At 44.9% G+C, this 18,802-nt stretch overlaps 1 protein-coding gene across 3 annotated transcripts in view; it reads right to left on the bottom strand.

The window, feature by feature from the left end:
* The window catches only part of LOC137532765 (sodium- and chloride-dependent GABA transporter 3), an 843,944-nt gene that overhangs the window by 695,457 nt on the left and 129,685 nt on the right, over positions 1–18,802 (bottom strand). The window lies entirely within an intron of this gene.

Below are 18,802 nucleotides of genomic sequence, written 5' to 3'. Positions count from 1 at the left end.
ACATTTCTCAGCTTTCAGCCATGGTAGTTTAAAAATAAAATGTGCTATTGTAGATAAAACAGACACAATTTTTTTGTCCATATGCCCCGGTTATTACAATGTTTTAATTATGTCCCTAGTACAATGTATGGTGATAATATTTTATTTGGAAATAAAGGTGTATTTTTTTTCTGTTTAGTGTTTTTTTTTACTATAAAAATAATTACAAGCCTTTATTTACAAAAGCAACAGTAATATACCCTCATGACATACGGTACATATAAAAAAAAGTCCCTACAATAACTATTTATGCATTTTTTTTAATGATGTAACTTTTTTGTTTTACAAGTGTTTTATTTTGGTAACTATGGGGTAAGAATGGAAGGGGTTAGAAAATACATATTTATTCAATTTTTGAATGTTTAAGTGTATTATGGTGTATTTGGGTGTATCTTACTTTTTACACTTCGTTCCATCTGCTTTTTAAAGTAGACAGGAACTAGTGTGTGTGTAACAGTTTGCTTTTAGTATTGAATGAGAATTGTGTCACACTGCCGCAAGCTCTCATTCATCACAGGCACGGCAATCGGGGTTGGGAACAGCTGTTTCCCATACCCCGATCACAGAAGGACAGGGATACGATGAAGGCGAACGGAAATGGCATGGGGGTCGCAGTTGGCTGCAGTAAGTAAACAGTGTGGATCTATACGCCCCTGATCTGCAAGTGAAGTACACAAGGGCGTATATATACGTACCAAGGATCCAGAACTGGTTAAAGATCCGATCCACTGCGACAGTCGTTATCACTGCACGTATCTTAACATTGTTCGCATGATCACATGCCTGTACCCACGTTGCAAGATCATGGAAATGGTCACTCGAAAAATCGTCGGTTGTCAAAAAAATCATTGGGAAAATTGCATAGTGGATACGGTCTTTAAGTTCAAAGTAAAACATCAGATCCAGTGTTGTATGGCATTATCACCCACAAAGATAAGGGAACAGTATAGAATTTACCCCCACAAAGTAGTAAAAAGATGATGATGATGATCTATGCCCCGAATGATTTACTGTTGCGATTTACTGTTACTGTTTTGACTGGTGTGCTACATTAACTATAGTTATCATTCAGGTCTGGTGCTGGAAGCTCTATTTATTTCAGTGGAGTAGTTGCCAAAAAAACTTGCCACAGGGAAGATCGAGCCAAGTATAGCCACTTTAAATCTCAGCTGCAGTCTTCTTCAGTGACTGAAGCCTGCCAACACTGACTGAAATTGAAACAGAGTTGCTATTCTAGCATAAATAATTTCCTAGTGCGGTGTAAGCACTCACTGGCAGATCTTGTTTTTATTTCTGTGTTTTATCATTTGCAAGCTTACTTCAATTAAAATCACTTTTAAAGCACTGTACATGGCGAGAAGCCCCTTTATCTTTACCTTCCTACATTTAAAAATTGGCAGGCTCCCTTACAACTCTGATAATACTACCCCAAGCAGCACCCCCTCTATCCCCTCACATTCATTTGTTTTGGCTTCTCTAGGTTTGCTTTACTGAATGACAACATTTAATGCAGGTTTATAGCTGAAGCAGATTTACTCGACACAAAGAGGCAGAATTTGCTTGGCTATCAGTGTATTTCCATTGTTTTTGAAGTTGCACTTTACAATATTAAGGCATTTATTAAGCTACTTATATTTAAATGGCCATATTACCCCCCCCCCCCACACACACACACACACACACACACACACACACACCTAAAAAAAAAAGCTTTATAAAGATTATGCAATAACTTAAAAAAATAACATTTGTGATACCAATTAAATATAATTTCATACTGCTTCCCATACCCCCATACCATATCCTGGTTCCAGGTGCCAGTGTCAGGAGACATCACATGTCGAGAGAGGCTTTTTACAAATGTTATCTTTGTTGTTGTTACCTCCAGGGCCGGCCCGCTCATGAGGCGGGGTGAAACTCTTGCCTCAGGCGGCACATTTCTAGAGGCGGCATCCACCCGTCGGTAGGTGCGGGGAGCCGGCCGCCGAGCTGGAGGGGTAGCGGGCAGGACGGGGGTATTGGGCCTAGCGGCGGGGAGGGGGGGCGGACCACCCCTCCCTCGCCTGGGTCCTCCGATCTGCGCTCCCCTCCAGCCTTAAATAGTTCAGAAGCAGCCGCTACTCGTAAGAGGCACGGGCGGGGAGGACCTCTTCCTCGTTCCAGCGTGCGCTCCACTGACGTCATTTCTTGCAACGCCGTCCACTTACAATACAGTGGGCGGCGTTGAAGGAAGTGACGTCAGTGGAGCGCACGCTGGCCTGGAACGAGGAAGAGGTGAGTCCTCCCCGCCGCTAGGCCCAATACCCCCATCCTGCCCGCTACCCATCCAGCTCGGCGGCGCCCCCCCGGCGGCACCAATAATTTTTTCAAAATTTGCCTCAGGCGGCAAAAAGTCTAGGGCCAGCCCTGGTTACCTCAATAGCACTAAGCAATTTACTTAACCACTTGCCGACCGCACGCTTATACCGTGCGTCGGCAAAGTGGCAGCTGCAGGACCAGCGACGCAGTACTGCATCGCCAGCTGCAGGCTGATTAATCAGGAAGCAGCCGCTCGCGCGAGCGGCTGCTTCCTGTCAATTCACGGCGGGGGGCTCCGTGAATAGCCTGCGGGCCGCCGATGGCGGCTCGCAGGCTAAATGTAAACACAAGCGGAAATAATCCGCTTTGTTTACATTGTACGGCGCTGTTGCGCAGCAGCGCCGTAAGGCAGATCGGCGATCCCCGGCCAATCAGCGGCCGGGGATTGCCGCCATGTGACAGGGGACGTCCTGTCACTGGCTGCACAGGACGGATAGCGTCCTGTGCAGCCCGGATCACTGGGCATGACAGGTAGGAGAGGGAGGGGGGGAATTTCGCCGCGGAGGGGGGCTTTGAGGTGCCCCCCCCCGCAACATGCCTGCAGGCAGGAGCGATCAGACCCCCCCTGCACATCATACCCATAGGGGGGGAAAAAGGGGGGCGATCTGATCGCTCTGCGTGCCCGCTGATCTGTGCTGGGGGCTGCCCACCCAGCACAGATCCCAACAAACAGCGCTGGTCCTTAAGGGGGGGTAAAGGGTGGGTCCTCAAGTGGTTAAAGGGAACCTAAATAATCCTAATGGGGCCTCAGGATCTGCTGCATTTCCTATCCTCGGCTTAAAGGTGAGTCAATCAAGTAAACGTGTGTGTGTGTGGGGGGGGGGGGGGGGTCATCTTATATGTTAGATGGCTAATACACAAGTATGTATGGTACTTCACTTTTCCACTTGCAGCTTGCATTATGTAATGTCCTCCTCACCACAGTGTCCCATGTAGTGCAGCTAGACAGTTAGTTAAACACTTTAAATATGTCAAATAAGTCAAGGAACCTGCTTTATGACTGAGATTCTCTGTACTTTTTTGTCTTTCCTTATTTACATTTTGTGAAACTGCAATGCCATACAAAACAGATTTCTATACTGTATATCAGTATACATAGTAAAGCTGTATACAGCCTACATCTAACTATCTACTGCATCACCTTTCTACATACTTTATTTTACTCCCAGAAAACAAAAGTTTGTTTTCTTAAAACAAAAAGCATTTGTGATAACTCAGGTTGGAGTGAGCTCAGAGATGTCTCCAAGTACATTACTGCTAAAATATGGAAATTACTCATTGTTGTTCCTGGAAGATAGCCACTCCTCCAGGAATGCAATGATGTGTCAGCTTGTTAATATTACAGAGCCACGATAATCCAACATGCATGCAGACTGTTTCAGATTGATTGATCCTCATCAGTGCATGACATAGATTAATGTGACTCTGTTGGGTAGGTCTTGAAATACCCAGAATTGCAGATTGCCCAGCAAGCGCATGGTGAACCAGAACTCCTAGGAGTGTGTAAGGGGCTACAATGGACCTGGATACTGTCAGTTGTTGCACATTAGCAACAAAATTATTCTGCACATTCGTTTGGGATCCAGGACTGGCGTGTATTGGGAGAAGGGTGGACCTTGCACGCCACTCCACCAAGTCCAGGCCTGTGTCTGGCAGAGAGGGGGATTAATTGGCTCACAGCCATGAATTGCTTATGTAGCTTCATCTCTCAGTATGCAGTGGGCTGTGTGTGTGGAGCAAAGAGGCTCCTGAAAGGCTGTGCAGTAGAAAGGCTGACAGGCCTGGGGCAGCAGGGAAGCTGCTGGGCTGTTAAGTGCTGGAGGGGAGTTGGACTCCAGTACTTGTAAACCAGGGGGAAGCCTGGAAAAGGTGAGTGGCTGTGGAACGCCATTAGGGTGTCACTGAAGAACCAGTGTGGCTATAGATTGAAACAGGAGTGGTTTACAGTAACCCCAAAGATAACCCAAGATCAGGGTTGGCACAGAAGAAGAGTATTGTGCCTACAGTATGGCTGCAAAAGGCAAGAAGCCTGAGCTAGAGTTAGTGCAGAAGGTTGTAATGCGTACGTTAAAAAGGGGCGCTGGGAAAAAAGGGCGCCGGGTTTTTAACGATAAGCATGGATAACGTTTAAAAATGTATTGTACTGTATTTCGTTTAAAATTAATGTTTTTTAAAGTTATAAATCATTAAATAATGTGCATTAAATCGGCAATTGTAAAAACGTTAATCTTTCGTTTAAATACTGAAACGTATAATAACGTTAAAAAAAAATAATTAGTAAGTAACCCTCCCTGTACCTACCCCTAACCCCTAGACCCCCCTGTTGATGCCTAAACCTAAGACCCCCCCTGTTGGTGCCTAAGTAACCCTCCCTGTACCTACCCCTAACCCCTAGACCCCCCTGTTAGTGCCTAAACCTAAGACCCCCCTGTTGGTGCCTAAACCTAAGACCCCCCTGTTGGTGCCTAAACCTAAGACCCCCCTGTTGGTGCCTAAACCTAAGACCCCCCTGTTGGTGCCTAAACCTAAGACCCCCCTGTTGGTGCCTAAACCTAAGACCCCCCTTTTGGTGCCTAAACGTAAGACCCCCCTTTTGGTGCCTAAACCTAAGACCCCCTGTTGGTGCCTAAACCTAAGACCCCCCCTGTTGGTGCCTAAACCTAAGACCCCCCTGTTGGTGCCTAAACCTAAGACCCCCCTGTTGGTTTTTTCGTTTAAAAATAATGTTAAAAAAATGTACTGTTTTTCGTTTAAAAATAATGTTTGAAAAAAAATATTGTACTGTTTTTCGTTTAAAAATAATATTTAAAAATGTATAAATCATTAAATAATGTGTAATCATGAGAAGCAGTAATAAAACATTAAGTCTCCGGGCGCCGCTTTTAAAACGTTATTTTTCACCGGCGCCCTTTTTTCCTATCGGGCGCCCATTAAACAATATTTATTATAGGAGTGAATGGCGGCGCCCGATTTGTCCACTAGCATCAGGCGCCCGAATTTACTGTTTCCGGTTGTAATAGGTGTGTGACTACAACCCTACCTAATACCTAATGTAGTGTATTTTGTTGCTGCTTGGACATTGTTTGACTGACAAATAAAGTGATATTGTTTTGGTTTATCCCTAAGAAACTCTAAGAAGATTCACTGGCTGATATGTTGTGAAGTTGATGCTTGTGATCTCCCCTACCAATGAGCTAAAAATCACCAGAATATCGTAATATAAAAAATTGTGTGTGTGTGTAACTTATATACAGATGCCTTACAACTAGAGATGGGCCGAATGGTTCACCGGCGAACGGTTCCAGGCGAACATCGGGTGGTTCGCCTTCGCCGGCGAAGGCGAACTTTCCCGGAAGTTCAATTCACCCCATAATGCTCTATGAGGGTCAACTTTGACCCTCTGCATCGCAGTCAGCAGGTACATTGTAGCCAATCCGGCTATACTAAGCCCTGGAGCCCCCCCCCCCCCCCCTCCCCTTATATAAAGCAGGCTCCGGCGGCCATTAGCCTCACTCGTGTGCCTGCTAGAGACAGGATAGGGAAAGCTGCTGCAGACTTGTTCTCCTAGGGACAGATTAGTCAGGCTCTTGCCTTCTTAGCTTGCTTAGCTGAATCTTATTGCTATAATAGCGCCCCAGAAAAGCTCTTTTCAGAGCTCATCCTGCTCGTGTTGTAACCCTGTGTGTGTGTGTCATTGCAACAGACACACACACACCAAGGGTTACAGATGCATTTACTTTTTGTGGAAAGTGCTGCTGTAAAGGGAGCCTGCAGGTGCCGCCAGGGGGAGCCAATGAGCAGGAAAGAGGAGAGAGAAGCTGGGCATGTGCAGGGAGGAAGTAACAGTTGAGTTTGACAGTTGAAGGCTAGTGAGGGGGAGGAGCCAAGTAGCCGTGGAGACTGAGCTGATGATGCAGCAGAAATAAATTGTGTCACGATACTACACTGTACTGCAGCAAGAAATACGCTTGATTTGCGAGGAAACTGAGGAGAGACACAAGAAGAGACCAGCCATTGGTGAGACAGTCTGAGCAAGGCAGAGCCACAGACAAGTGAGCACTACTGAAAACTAAACTAAGGAAGAGAAAGAGAGCTGCAGACATTACATGAGAGGAGAGAGATCATTCACAACTACAGGCCAGTAAAGAGCAGCAATACTGGAGAGATAAGCCAGAAGAGAAACAGTAAGCAATAAGAAAGAAAGACAAGGACATTAAAATGTACCTGTAACAGAGAGAGAGAACAGAAAACAGCAGAGACATTACAGTGACACAGAGACAACAGGAGTCAGGACAGCAAAGCATACAAGAGTGAGACAGAGAAACAAGTGACAGGATTAAAGAAAAGGAGTGAAGACTGCAATGCAGTGTCTGAAGAGATTTGTGATAACAGCTGGCAGACAAAATACAGAGGAGACAGCAGTGCGTCTTATATGTTAAGTGATCATTCACAATCATCAATTTCACATATTCTGTCCCATCCTGGATGTTGCTAGGTAACCGCCAGACATTTCTCTACGTTTCCTTCTATCCTGTGCAAGAATTCAGGTCCACTTTAAAAAGACAGCTGTGAAGAAGTTGCAGACAGCGGAGTGTTGTGTGAGGAAAATTCTGGCAAGTTAATGCTAATAAAGTGTATCACATATATGTTTCCTGAGCTAGCCCTGATCCTAGCAGGCGGATGTATACAAGAGGCTTACCTATACTCATCTGCTAAGAAGAAGTTTATGAATGTGTTTTGTCACTGAACTTTTTTATCCATATGATTTAATACAAATATTTCTTAAAAAGAACCTGATTGGTGTCTGGAGGATTTCTTTACAGTTAAAGCATTTCAGAGGTGTTACATTTGGCGTACAGTCGGCAGGATATTACCTAAGTGCCTTAAAACTGGAAGATGGAGTCTCAGCCTACACTACCCTCCAGAAATGATGCTTCAGCTACTCAGGCTGCAGGAGAATGGTCAGCAAGCTACACATCAGTGTTTACCATGACCGCTATAGGGATGTTAGCTGCATACCTACCAAGGTTCAATGGTTATAATATGGCCCTGAGAGAGTGGAGTGAAAGAATAGAGAGTGCTGTGCAGGCTTATAAAGTGCCCAGAGAGCTGCATATGGAAATAGCGGTTATAACTTTGGAGGGAGATGCTCAACGAACAGTAATTAATGCTAAACTGCCCACACCAGTATCGCTGAAACAAATTATCGAGGTATTGGAAGACATATATGGAGATCCTACAGAGCTGCATTTGTGGAGAAAGAGATTTGTTGACAGAATTCAGAAGGATAACGAAAATATTCCTCAGTTCGCCAATGCCTTACAAGAAATAATGAGTGGACTACAGATAAAAGAGGAAAAGGAAAGAGGACAAACTACCACAGATTCTGCTGTGTGGCTGAGAGATCAGTTTATATGGGGATTAAGGAGCAACTTTATTAAAAGATCCTTAAAACAGAAAGTAGAATATTATCCAAGTTTGAATTTCCGGAAACTTCAAAGCTTAGCTATCAAGCTCAGTCAGGAGGAAGAAGCCAATCATCTGGGAACACTGCAACAAAACACCACTATGATTACTCATAAAAATTCAGCAGTTGAATTCATAACCAATAATGCTGAGGGGGAATTTAAAAAAATAAAAACAACACTCAAAGAACTAAGTGAAGAGTTAGCCAAAATGAAACAAAACATGGAGAAAACTGAACTCAGAACAGAAAATCCAAGGTGGAGATATAGAAACACAGAGGAATCAGGATGTTGGATCTGTCACCATAGTGATCACACTGCAAGAGACTGTGGAAGAGGCTTTCAGAGAAAATCAAGGAATTCTGCAGTGGTGGTCCGCATGGCAGGACAAGACAAGAAGGCCTCAGAGAAATGGAAGGAAGATAAGCTAAAGATAAAAAATAAGGTAATCGCAACCAAAGTTCTAGGCATTGTCAAATGGTTTCATGTGCGAAATGGATATGGATTTTTAAATCGGAATGACACCAAAGAAGATGTGTTTGTGCACTGGTCTGCCATAGAGAAGAACAACCCCAGGCATTATCTTCACAGTGTAAGAGATGGAGAATTGGTTGAATTTGACGTTGTGGAAGGAAGGAAAGGTACAGAAGCCACTAATTTAACTGGCCCTGGTGGAACTCCAGTTCAAGGTAGCAAGGATGCAAGATGTTGGAGACCATATAAGCCTCAGGGAAACTATGGTGATTATCAAGTGAAGAGCTTCTTGTACAGCCAGAAACAAGGAGGAGCAAAATACCCTGTACAACCTACTTTATATGAAGAATTTAGACAGAGGTGTGATCAGGACTCATCTGTTCCTCAACCAGGAAGAACAACAAGTGATACTGGAAGATTTCTGGAAGCTGGAACTAATGAAGGAAAGAAAAATAAGACTCCAGAGAAACCTATTATTCATGCTCAGAGTAGAGCACCAGAAGATTTAGGCCATGAGAAGGCTGAAGAAAGTAGTCGGATAAATAAAGAAATACCAGGACCTAGTCAGAAAGTAATGATTAATGACTTCTTAGTAGGAGATGAAGTATTACAACATAGAACAGATACTTCTCAAAGAAAGGAAGTGGAATCGTATTGGCAACCGATGCCACAACCTCAACGGCTCAAGCGTTCTAAACGGACACAGTGTTCATTGGAAACCATTCAGCTTACAAACGTCAAGGTAGCTCAAGACAAAGAGTTTGAGAAGTCAGAGAAGGGAGAGCAAAGGTGCTCTACACAAACAGAACTAGACCACGAGTCAAAATGGAAAAATACTCAACATTCCCCGCTTCCTGAACAGTTTGGATTATATGTAGACACTTTGACTTGGTTAAAAGAAAAATTTTAGGGACTACAATTTGAAAAAAAGGGGGTGAATGTAACCCTGTGTGTGTGTGTCATTGCAACAGACACACACACACCAAGGGTTACAGATGCATTTACTTTTTGTGGAAAGTGCTGCTGTAAAGGGAGCCTGCAGGTGCCGCCAGGGGGAGCCAATGAGCAGGAAAGAGGAGAGAGAAGCTGGGCATGTGCAGGGAGGAAGTAACAGTTGAGTTTGACAGTTGAAGGCTAGTGAGGGGGAGGAGCCAAGTAGCCGTGGAGACTGAGCTGATGATGCAGCAGAAATAAATTGTGTCACGATACTACACTGTACTGCAGCAAGAAATACGCTTGATTTGCGAGGAAATTGAGGAGAGACACAAGAAGAGACCAGCCATTGGTGAGACAGTCTGAGCAAGGCAGAGCCACAGACAAGTGAGCACTACTGAAAACTAAACTAAGGAAGAGAAAGAGAGCTGCAGACATTACATGAGAGGAGAGAGATCATTCACAACTACAGGCCAGTAAAGAGCAGCAATACTGGAGAGATAAGCCAGAAGAGAAACAGTAAGCAATAAGAAAGAAAGACAAGGACATTAAAATGTACCTGTAACAGAGAGAGAGAACAGAAAACAGCAGAGACATTACAGTGACACAGAGACAACAGGAGTCAGGACAGCAAAGCATACAAGAGTGAGACAGAGAAACAAGTGACAGGATTAAAGAAAAGGAGTGAAGACTGCAATGCAGTGTCTGAAGAGATTTGTGATAACAGCTGGCAGACAAAATACAGAGGAGACAGCAGTGCGTCTTATATGTTAAGTGATCATTCACAATCATCAATTTCACATATTCTGTCCCATCCTGGATGTTGCTAGGTAACCGCCAGACATTTCTCTACGTTTCCTTCTGTCCTGTGCAAGAATTCAGGTCCACTTTAAAAAGACAGCTGTGAAGAAGTTGCAGACAGCGGAGTGTTGTGTGAGGAAAATTCTGGCAAGTTAATGCTAATAAAGTGTATCACATATATGTTTCCTGAGCTAGCCCTGATCCTAGCAGGCGGATGTATACAAGAGGCTTACCTATACTCATCTGCTAAGAAGAAGTTTATGAATGTGTTTTGTCACTGAACTTTTTTATCCATATGATTTAATACAAATATTTCTTAAAAAGAACCTGATTGGTGTCTGGAGGATTTCTTTACAGTTAAAGCATTTCAGAGGTGTTACAGTGTGATCAATTTTTTTTTTCTGTGTTTGAAACTGACACTTGTGTTTTTTAGACAGCATTGCTAATTCATACTGTGTGTCCCACTGCCAGCAGCAGCAGCACATTCAGTGAATACTACCTGTGTGTGTGAGACACTTGTGTTGCTTAGACAGCATTTCTAATTCATAATGTGTGTGTCCCATTGCCAGCAGCCCACCAGCATTCAGCAGCACATTCAGTGACACCTGTGTGTGTGACAGGGAGCTGCACATTGTACTACCTACCCAGTACTGCATTTAACTACTACTAGTACCTGTTGTGTTTAGTTAACCCACCTCATCACTGCATACACCTACGTTTGTGTTGAGTGAACCCACCTCGCTGCACATAGCTACCTTTTGTGTTGAGTGAAATTGCCTCACTGCATATAACTACCTTTTAAGTTGAGTGAACTCACCTCACTGCATATCTACCTTTTCTGTAGAGTGAACTCACCTCACTGCATATAACTACCTTTGTGTTGAGTGAACTCAGCTGACTGCATCTAACTACCTGTTGTGTTCAGTGAACTCACCTCACTGCATATATAACTACCTTTGGGTTGAGTGAACTCACCTCACTGCATATCTACCTTTTCTGTTGAGTGAACTCACCTCACTGCATATAACTACGTTTGTGTTGAGTGAACACAGCTGACTGCATCTAACTACCTGTTGTGTTCAGTGAACTCACCTCACTGCATATATAACTACCTTTGGGTTGAGTGAACTCACCTCACTGCACATAGCTACCTTGGGCTTGATTCACAAAGCGGTGCTAACCTACTTAGCACGTCTAAAGTCTTTAGACGCGCTAACCACGGTGCTAAGTAGGTTAGCACCGGATTTCTCAATCAGATCGCGCAGTAACTTTGCGCGCGCAAAGTTTTATGCGCGCTAAGTCCCATAGGCTTTAATGGGCACTTCGCGCGGAGCGCCCTGCGCTCTGTGCAGTACGCGCGTAAACTTTTACGCGCATAAAGTTTTGCGCGCGTAAAGTTTTATGCGCGAAAAGCTTGTTTAGACGTGCTAAGGGGGTTTTCACAGGCGTGATAACAGTTAGCACCTCTTTGTGAATCAAGCCCCTTTTTTGTTCAGTGAACTCACCTCACTGCATATATAACTACCTTTGGGTTGAGTGAACTCACCTCACTGCATATCTACCTTTTCTGTTAAGTGAACTCACCTCACTGCATATAACTACGTTTGTGTTGAGTGAACTCAGCTGACTGCATCTAACTACCTGTTGTGTTCAGTGAACTCACCTCACTGCATATATAACTACCTTTGGGTTGAGTGAACTCACCTCACTGCATATATAGCTACCTTTGGGTTGAGCGAACTCACCTCACTGCATATCTACCTTTTCTGTTGAGTGAACTCACCTCACTGCATATACCTAGCTTCCCCCCGAGATGGACAAAATGGACAAACCAGGTAGAGGAAGAGTTAGAGGAAGACCCAGAGGAAGGCCACCTGGCACTGGCAGGTCTGTGCGAGGTGGTGTTGCTGTGATTTCGTGCGGACCTGGACCAAAGTACAGTGCTCAGAAGAAGGCACGTGCCATCACTTCCCAAAATTGTGAGGACGTGCTTGAGTATTTAACACAGAAGACCTCATCTCCCGCAGCCAGTGCTACCAGCGCTAGTACAAGCACCACATCCGCTGCATTTGACACTTTGCAGGAGTTATTTGGTGGTGGTGGTGGTGAAATCACTGATTCACAGCCACTACTGCAACAACAAGAAGAAGGCGCAGGTACACCACCTCATACGTCTGAGTTAGGTGGCAATAGTATGGACATAATGTGTGAGGAGGGGCATGATGAACCACCTGAAGTTGGTGCAGTTGTGGAGTTGTTTGAGGAAAGCGAAGCTGGGCAGGAGGATTATGATGACGATTATACGGATGCCACGTATGTTCCCAATAGAGGAGATGACCAGGGAGACTGTTCAGAGGGGGAGCCAGAGAGGAGTAGGAGGAGATGACTCCATGATAGAAGCAGAGGGAGCTCGTCCTCAGAAACCGCTGGGGGCAGTGTCCGGCGCCATGTATCGCCAGCTATGGCCAGCCAGCCAACATGCCCTTCAACGTCAGCTGCTGATGCCACCGTAGCGCCATCACCCCAAGGGGGCTCAGCGGTTTGGACATTTTTTAACGTGTGTGTCTCAAATCGGAGCAAAGCCATCTGTTGTCTCTGCCAGCAAAAATTGAGCTGTGGAAAGGCCAACTCTCACGTAGGGACAAGTGCCTTACGAAGGCACATGGAGAGAAGTCACAAACAGATATGGGAAGAACACCTGAGGAAAAGCAGCACCCCTCAAAAGACAAGCCACCCTCCTTCTCCTCTTCCTCCTTCAGGTGCATCGTCTTCATCCGCTTTCTCCCTTGAACCTTCACAGCCACCCTTCTTCACACCACCTCTGCCCTTGAGTGGTTCCTGCTCCTCTGCCCACAGCAGTAGCCAGGTGTCCGTGAAGGAAGTCTTTGAGCGGAAGAAGCCAATTTCGGCCAGTCACCCTCTTGCCTGGCGTCTGACAGCTGGTGTGGCGGAACTATTAGCTCGCCAGCTATTACCATACAAGCTGGTGGAGTCAGAGGCTTTCCGTAAATTTGTGGCCATTGGGACACCGCAGTGGAAGATACCAGGCCGCACTTATTTTTCACGAAAGGCCATACCCAAACTGTACCGTGCAGTTCAGAGGCAAGTGGTGTCATCTATTGCGAAGAGCGTTGGGTCAAGGGTCCACCTGACCATGGATGCCTGGTCTGCCAAGCACGGGCAGGGCTGCTACATTACATACACAGCCCATTGGGTCAACCTGGTGACCGATGGCAGCAAGCAGGAAGTACGTGGCTGTTCAGCGGACCGACTTGTCACACCTCCACGGCTTGCAGGCAGGCCTCCTGCCACCTCCTCTCCTTCTCCTCCAGCTACATCCTCTTCACTGTCAACCTCCTCCTCCTCAGCTGAGTGTCAGTTGAACTCTAGCGGTGCTGCCATCTCCTCTTCCTCTCCAGCTACACAGCCCCATCTCCCCAGAGCATGCCAGGTACGACGGTGTCACGCAATTTTAGACATGTCTTGCCTCAAAGCAGAGAGTCACACTGGAGCACACTCTTAACAAACAGGTGGAGCAATGGCTGACCCCGCACCAGCTGGAGATCGGCAACGTGGTGTGTGACAACGGCAGCAATCTCCTTTGCGTATCACAATGAAGCAATGACCGCTGGCTATATGAGTGTCTCGGGTGGGGGTGGCACACCAAAAATAATAAGGTTGTTGTTTCATTGTGGTCAGACCAAATTTGATCAGCTGGACAGTCACTGTTCTGTCATTCAGCTACATCAGCCGGGCGACCATATGGGCTGAAAAGCCACCGTCACCTGCACTCTCGTCATGGTGCGCACCAGTCCAGCACGCCCGTCACTACACAAATGGCTGTTTGCAGTTACTGCATACCTTTCACTGCATCTGTGACTGCACATTATACCTGGCAGTCAGTGCATAACTTGCACTTGAATGGATACAGTTTTAAACAATTTAAAAGTACAACCATCTACATTTTAAAACAATTTAAAAATACAACCATCTACATTTTCAAACAATTTACAAATACAACCATCTACATTTTCAAACAATTTAAAAATACAACCATCTACATTTTCAAACAATTTAAAAATACAACCATCTACAGTTTCAAACAATTGAAAAAAAAGGCAGAAAACTTGCCCTCCGTAAAACATTCTTGGCAAATGCTTTCGACTTGGTTTGTCTTCCGCTGGGTCAAGGGTCCATCTGATCACAGATGCCTGGTCTGCAAAGCACGGTCAGGGCAGCTACAGCATGGGTCTCAGCAGGCTCCCACTTCGGGCCGGAATCCAACCTTCATTCTCCGCCCATTACCCGTGGTGACAAACAATGGCAGACTTACCCTCCATAACGGATTCCCGTTAAAGGATTTAAAGTTGATTCATTACAATTAGGGCCTCAAAAGTCCTCCTGAGTCCTGTATTGTTATTTTTGGTCACTACCTCGGGGCGGGCGTGCATGCCTGCCTGCTGCCCTCCTTGCCTGTGTAGTGGTAGCCGTTGCTCAGGCTCCACACTGGATTCCATCCCTCATTCCCCGGCCATTACCCGGGGTCACAAATGGCAGACTTGCCCGCATCCATATGATTCTCGTGAAAGGAATGTGGTGTCATCTTTGCCCGCCATAACTGGTTCTCGTTAAAGGATTTAAAGTACATTCATTTCAAATACAGCAAGCCCTCGATAGTCCTCCTGTATTGTTATTTTTGGTCACTACATCGGGGCGGGCGTGCATGCCTGACTGCTGCCCTCCTTGGATGTGTAGTGGTAGCCGTTTCTCAGGCTCCAAACCGGATTCCATCCCTCATTCCCCGCCCATTACCCGGGGTCACAATGCCAGACTTGCCCGCCTCCATAGGATTCTCATTGTAGCGGTACTGAACAAGTACACAGCAAGTAGAAAATGTAATTTAAAAACAAAACGTAAGCTTTTTAACAATGCCATGGAAAGTTGAGAAGGCAGTCACACATTACCTGACATCACTGAGTGAGGAAGAGCAATCTCACCATGTTGCGCAGTAGTCCAGCATGGCCGTCACTACACAAACAGCTGGTAACTTGCGGTGCGTTACACAGTTAGTTTGGTGCGTCAGTGTGAAGCAGTACTCTAATTACACTACCTGATTGATGTATACACATGCAAGATGTTTGAAAGCACGTTAGGCCTGCAATTTAGCATTCAATGTGATTTCTGCCCTTAAAACGCTGTTTTGCTTCACATCCAGATTTTTCCCCGGGACTTTTGGCGTGTATCCCACTCCGCCATGCCCCCCTCCAGGTGTCAGACCCCTTGAAACATCTTTTCCATCACTTTTGGGGCCAGCATAATTTTTTCTATTTTTCAAAGTTCGCCTCCCCATTGAAGTCTATTGCGGTTCGCGAACTTTTCCGCGAACCGAACCTTCCGCGGAAGTTCGCCAACCCGGTTCGCGAACCTAAAATCGGAGGTTCGGCCCATCACTACTTACTACCTGAGATGATCTGTTCTGGGGGTTTCACGGCCCTCCCACCCACTACACGCACACCTGGGTGGGACAACAAACAGTCACTCCGATTCAATAAGAAAATGTAAAGGCTGACAATCAGTTTAAATTGGAAAATTATACTGCAGCTATTCTTAATCGCAGGGTTCCCAGACTTGGCTCAATTGGTCACTGGGTGACTAGGATTAATATTTAGGAAAGTGGGTGGAGCTTACAATAGCCAATCAAAATCCCCCTATTGATTTTTAAGGGAAATATTTAAATTACTGACATTCTTACACTGTTAATGGCAGAGGGCTCAAACCTGCTACAATCAGTCATTGGGTGACTTTGGTTCAAATTCAAAAAGGGGTGGAGCCAAAAACATCCATTAAGCTTTGTGTTCTTGATTTCAATGGGAAAATGTAATTTACCTCCATCTTCACATTATTAATGTCATGAACCCGAAAGGTCATAAACTTGGTCATTGAATGCCCGTGTGTCAAGGTTACAAAAAAGTGGCTAGTTAAAAATAAAAATAAGGGCAATACGCTAAGTATTTCTTTTGAAGAGAAAGCGCAAAATTCAAACTTTAGTACTTGAAATTTAAGGGGATAAGTAGGTTACATATGAGATATGATTTTGATAAAATACTACAGGTGGTCAATTACTTACAAACAGATTCTGTTCCATTACAAACAGGTTCTGTTTGGAAGTTGAAACCTGTGTTAAACATGGTGAAACTTCCATAACTGTTTACTTTTTGGACCCCATTGGATTTGGACATGTAGTATAAACTATGTTTTTTGGTTCTTTTCAAAGTGTTTTAAACCACTTATAACTAGGTATGCTCATTCGAATTCCACAGAATCAAAATTTCCAATTTTCTGATCGGAAATCGGCACTTCTGATCAGAACTTGGAAAACGGAAATCTGATTTGCCACAATTTATTTTAGCCCAATCACAGAACTCAGAAGCATTGGACCAATCAGAGAGTGCAGATTTTTTTCCGAAAAAATTGATGTAGTTTGGCCACCCCTGTTCTAGAAGGTGTCCAGACCCATACATTTAAAATCACCGCAGCCACATTTCCACAGAGGGTGAAGCCAAAAGACGAATCACCCTGCCCCTACAAAAAGTCTGGGGTGGCGTTAATACTATTAAACCTCCAAGTTGTGGCAACTCAGGGGGGGACACATAATTCGGGCACTGGCCGAATTACCTTGTTTTTTTCTAATTTGAGCTCTGGCAACCACTGGTGCCCAAATTAGTCACTGAGCGCTGCTATAGCCATAATTCACATTGCAGCCTATGGTGGCGCACAAATTATTGGTGCAGCTATGCACCAAAAATAGCATTTTCGGTCCAGACTAGGGATCAGCAAAATTTCCTAAACCAGGTTTGCAAATTTTCTTGCAAAATTACAGTCATTTTTGCAAAATGTTCACAATTTTTCACATCCACATTAAAGTCTGTAATGGCTATATTCACAAGTGATTGCAAACGGTACATATCGACACCAATTTGGTATGCATATCAAGGATAGCTCAATTTTGACATTTGTTTTCTCAAAAGCTACAAATCACAATTTTCGTCAAGTTCCCACTGACCCTGACATACATAGCAAATTTGGTGACCATAGCATGTACAGGGACATTACAAAAAGCAAAAATTTGCTTCAATATGACATTGCAATCACTTTTAAGTTTTCCCTTTTAAACTGTGAAATTGATTTTCTTATCTGATTGGTCAACTCTCCTGCTCCTTAAAGGGATACTGTAGGGGGGTCGGGGGAAAATGAGCTGAACTTACCCGGGGCTTCTAATGGTCCCCCGCAGACATCCTGTGCCCTCGCAGCCGCTCACCGATGCTCCGGCCCCGCCTCCGGTTCACTTCTGGAATATCAGACTTTATAGTCAGAAAACCACTGCGCCTGCGTTTCTGTGTCCTCGATCCCGCTGATGTCATCAAGAGCGCACAGCGCAGGCCCAGTATGGTCTGTGTCTGCGCAGTACACTCCTGGTGACATCAGCGGGAGCGAGGACACGGCAACGCAGGCGCAGTGGTTTTCTGACTTTAAAGTCAGAAATTCCAGAAGTGAACCGGAGGCGGGGCCGGAGCATCGGTGAGCGGCTGCGCCAACACAGGATGTCTGCGGGGGACCATTAGAAGCCCCGGGTAAGTTCAGCTCATTTTCCCCCGACCCCCCTACAGTATCCCTTTAAGTGTATTGGTCAACTCTCATTGTCTACCTGTTTATCAAAGTGGTATGGAAGAATAGATTGCGCTGTGCCCATAAAACACGCCTCTTTCACCCTTCTGGCCCACCCTTGTATCCTATTTATCTCCTTCTCTGCCTCTTAGATCTCGCACATATGTGCCTGCACCGCTTCACTACAGTCCTCAGCACCGAGATCTGAGAGTCGGTAACAGGATAGGGCGTATCACCCAGCATCAATGACACCTGGCGTATAAGACGACCCCTGACTGTTCAGGTGTTTTTCAAGGGTTAAAAAAAAGTCTTATACTTTTCCAAAAATAAGTTTGATATCTTCCCTGGGTTAGCCTTGATATGCAGACCAAATTTGGTGTCAAAATGCATGAGGGCTTTGCAATCAACTGAGTAAATCTGGCCCACAGACTTCAATGCAAATAATAAAGTAAATTTTGGCTATCATTTCATAAAATATTTGCTAAGCACAAATTTGCCAAATGTACTGTGAAATCAAGTTGGAGAATTTTGCCTGCTCATCCCTAGTCCAGACTAGTGTTGCTCAGATGGACCCCGTTTCAAATTCAAAGGGTTTTGAATCTGACCTCATGCGCTTCTGATTCGAACATAATGAAAATTACGGATAGAATTGCAGTTCCAAATTGAATCCGAATTTGAGTCCGAATTACGCGTTGTAGCTGTAATTGCGAGTCGGAATTATGACTGTATTTATATTGCTTTCACACCCCCTAGAAATAAAATACATGTATGTATATATATATATAACATACATGTATTTTATTTCTAGGGGGTGTGAAAGCAATATAAATACATATATATATATAATGTGTCTATAATAAAAAATAATGTACATAATTGTGTATGTATGTATGTATGGGCTATTACTTTTATACATAGGTAGGCACCTTAGCACGTTTAATAACGGGCTAGGGCCATCACCGCCGCCACCTATCAGCACGCACACACGCGCGCACCCCGCTGCACGTGCACACGCGCGCCCGGCCCCCTGCCTGTCCTGCTCCCGTCTAACTGCTGTCCCTGCGGCA

This window comes from Hyperolius riggenbachi, chromosome 9, assembly GCF_040937935.1.
Source record: "Hyperolius riggenbachi isolate aHypRig1 chromosome 9, aHypRig1.pri, whole genome shotgun sequence".
NCBI lineage: Eukaryota > Metazoa > Chordata > Amphibia > Anura > Hyperoliidae > Hyperolius > Hyperolius riggenbachi.
This window is presented reverse-complemented; position numbering and strand designations above follow the sequence as displayed.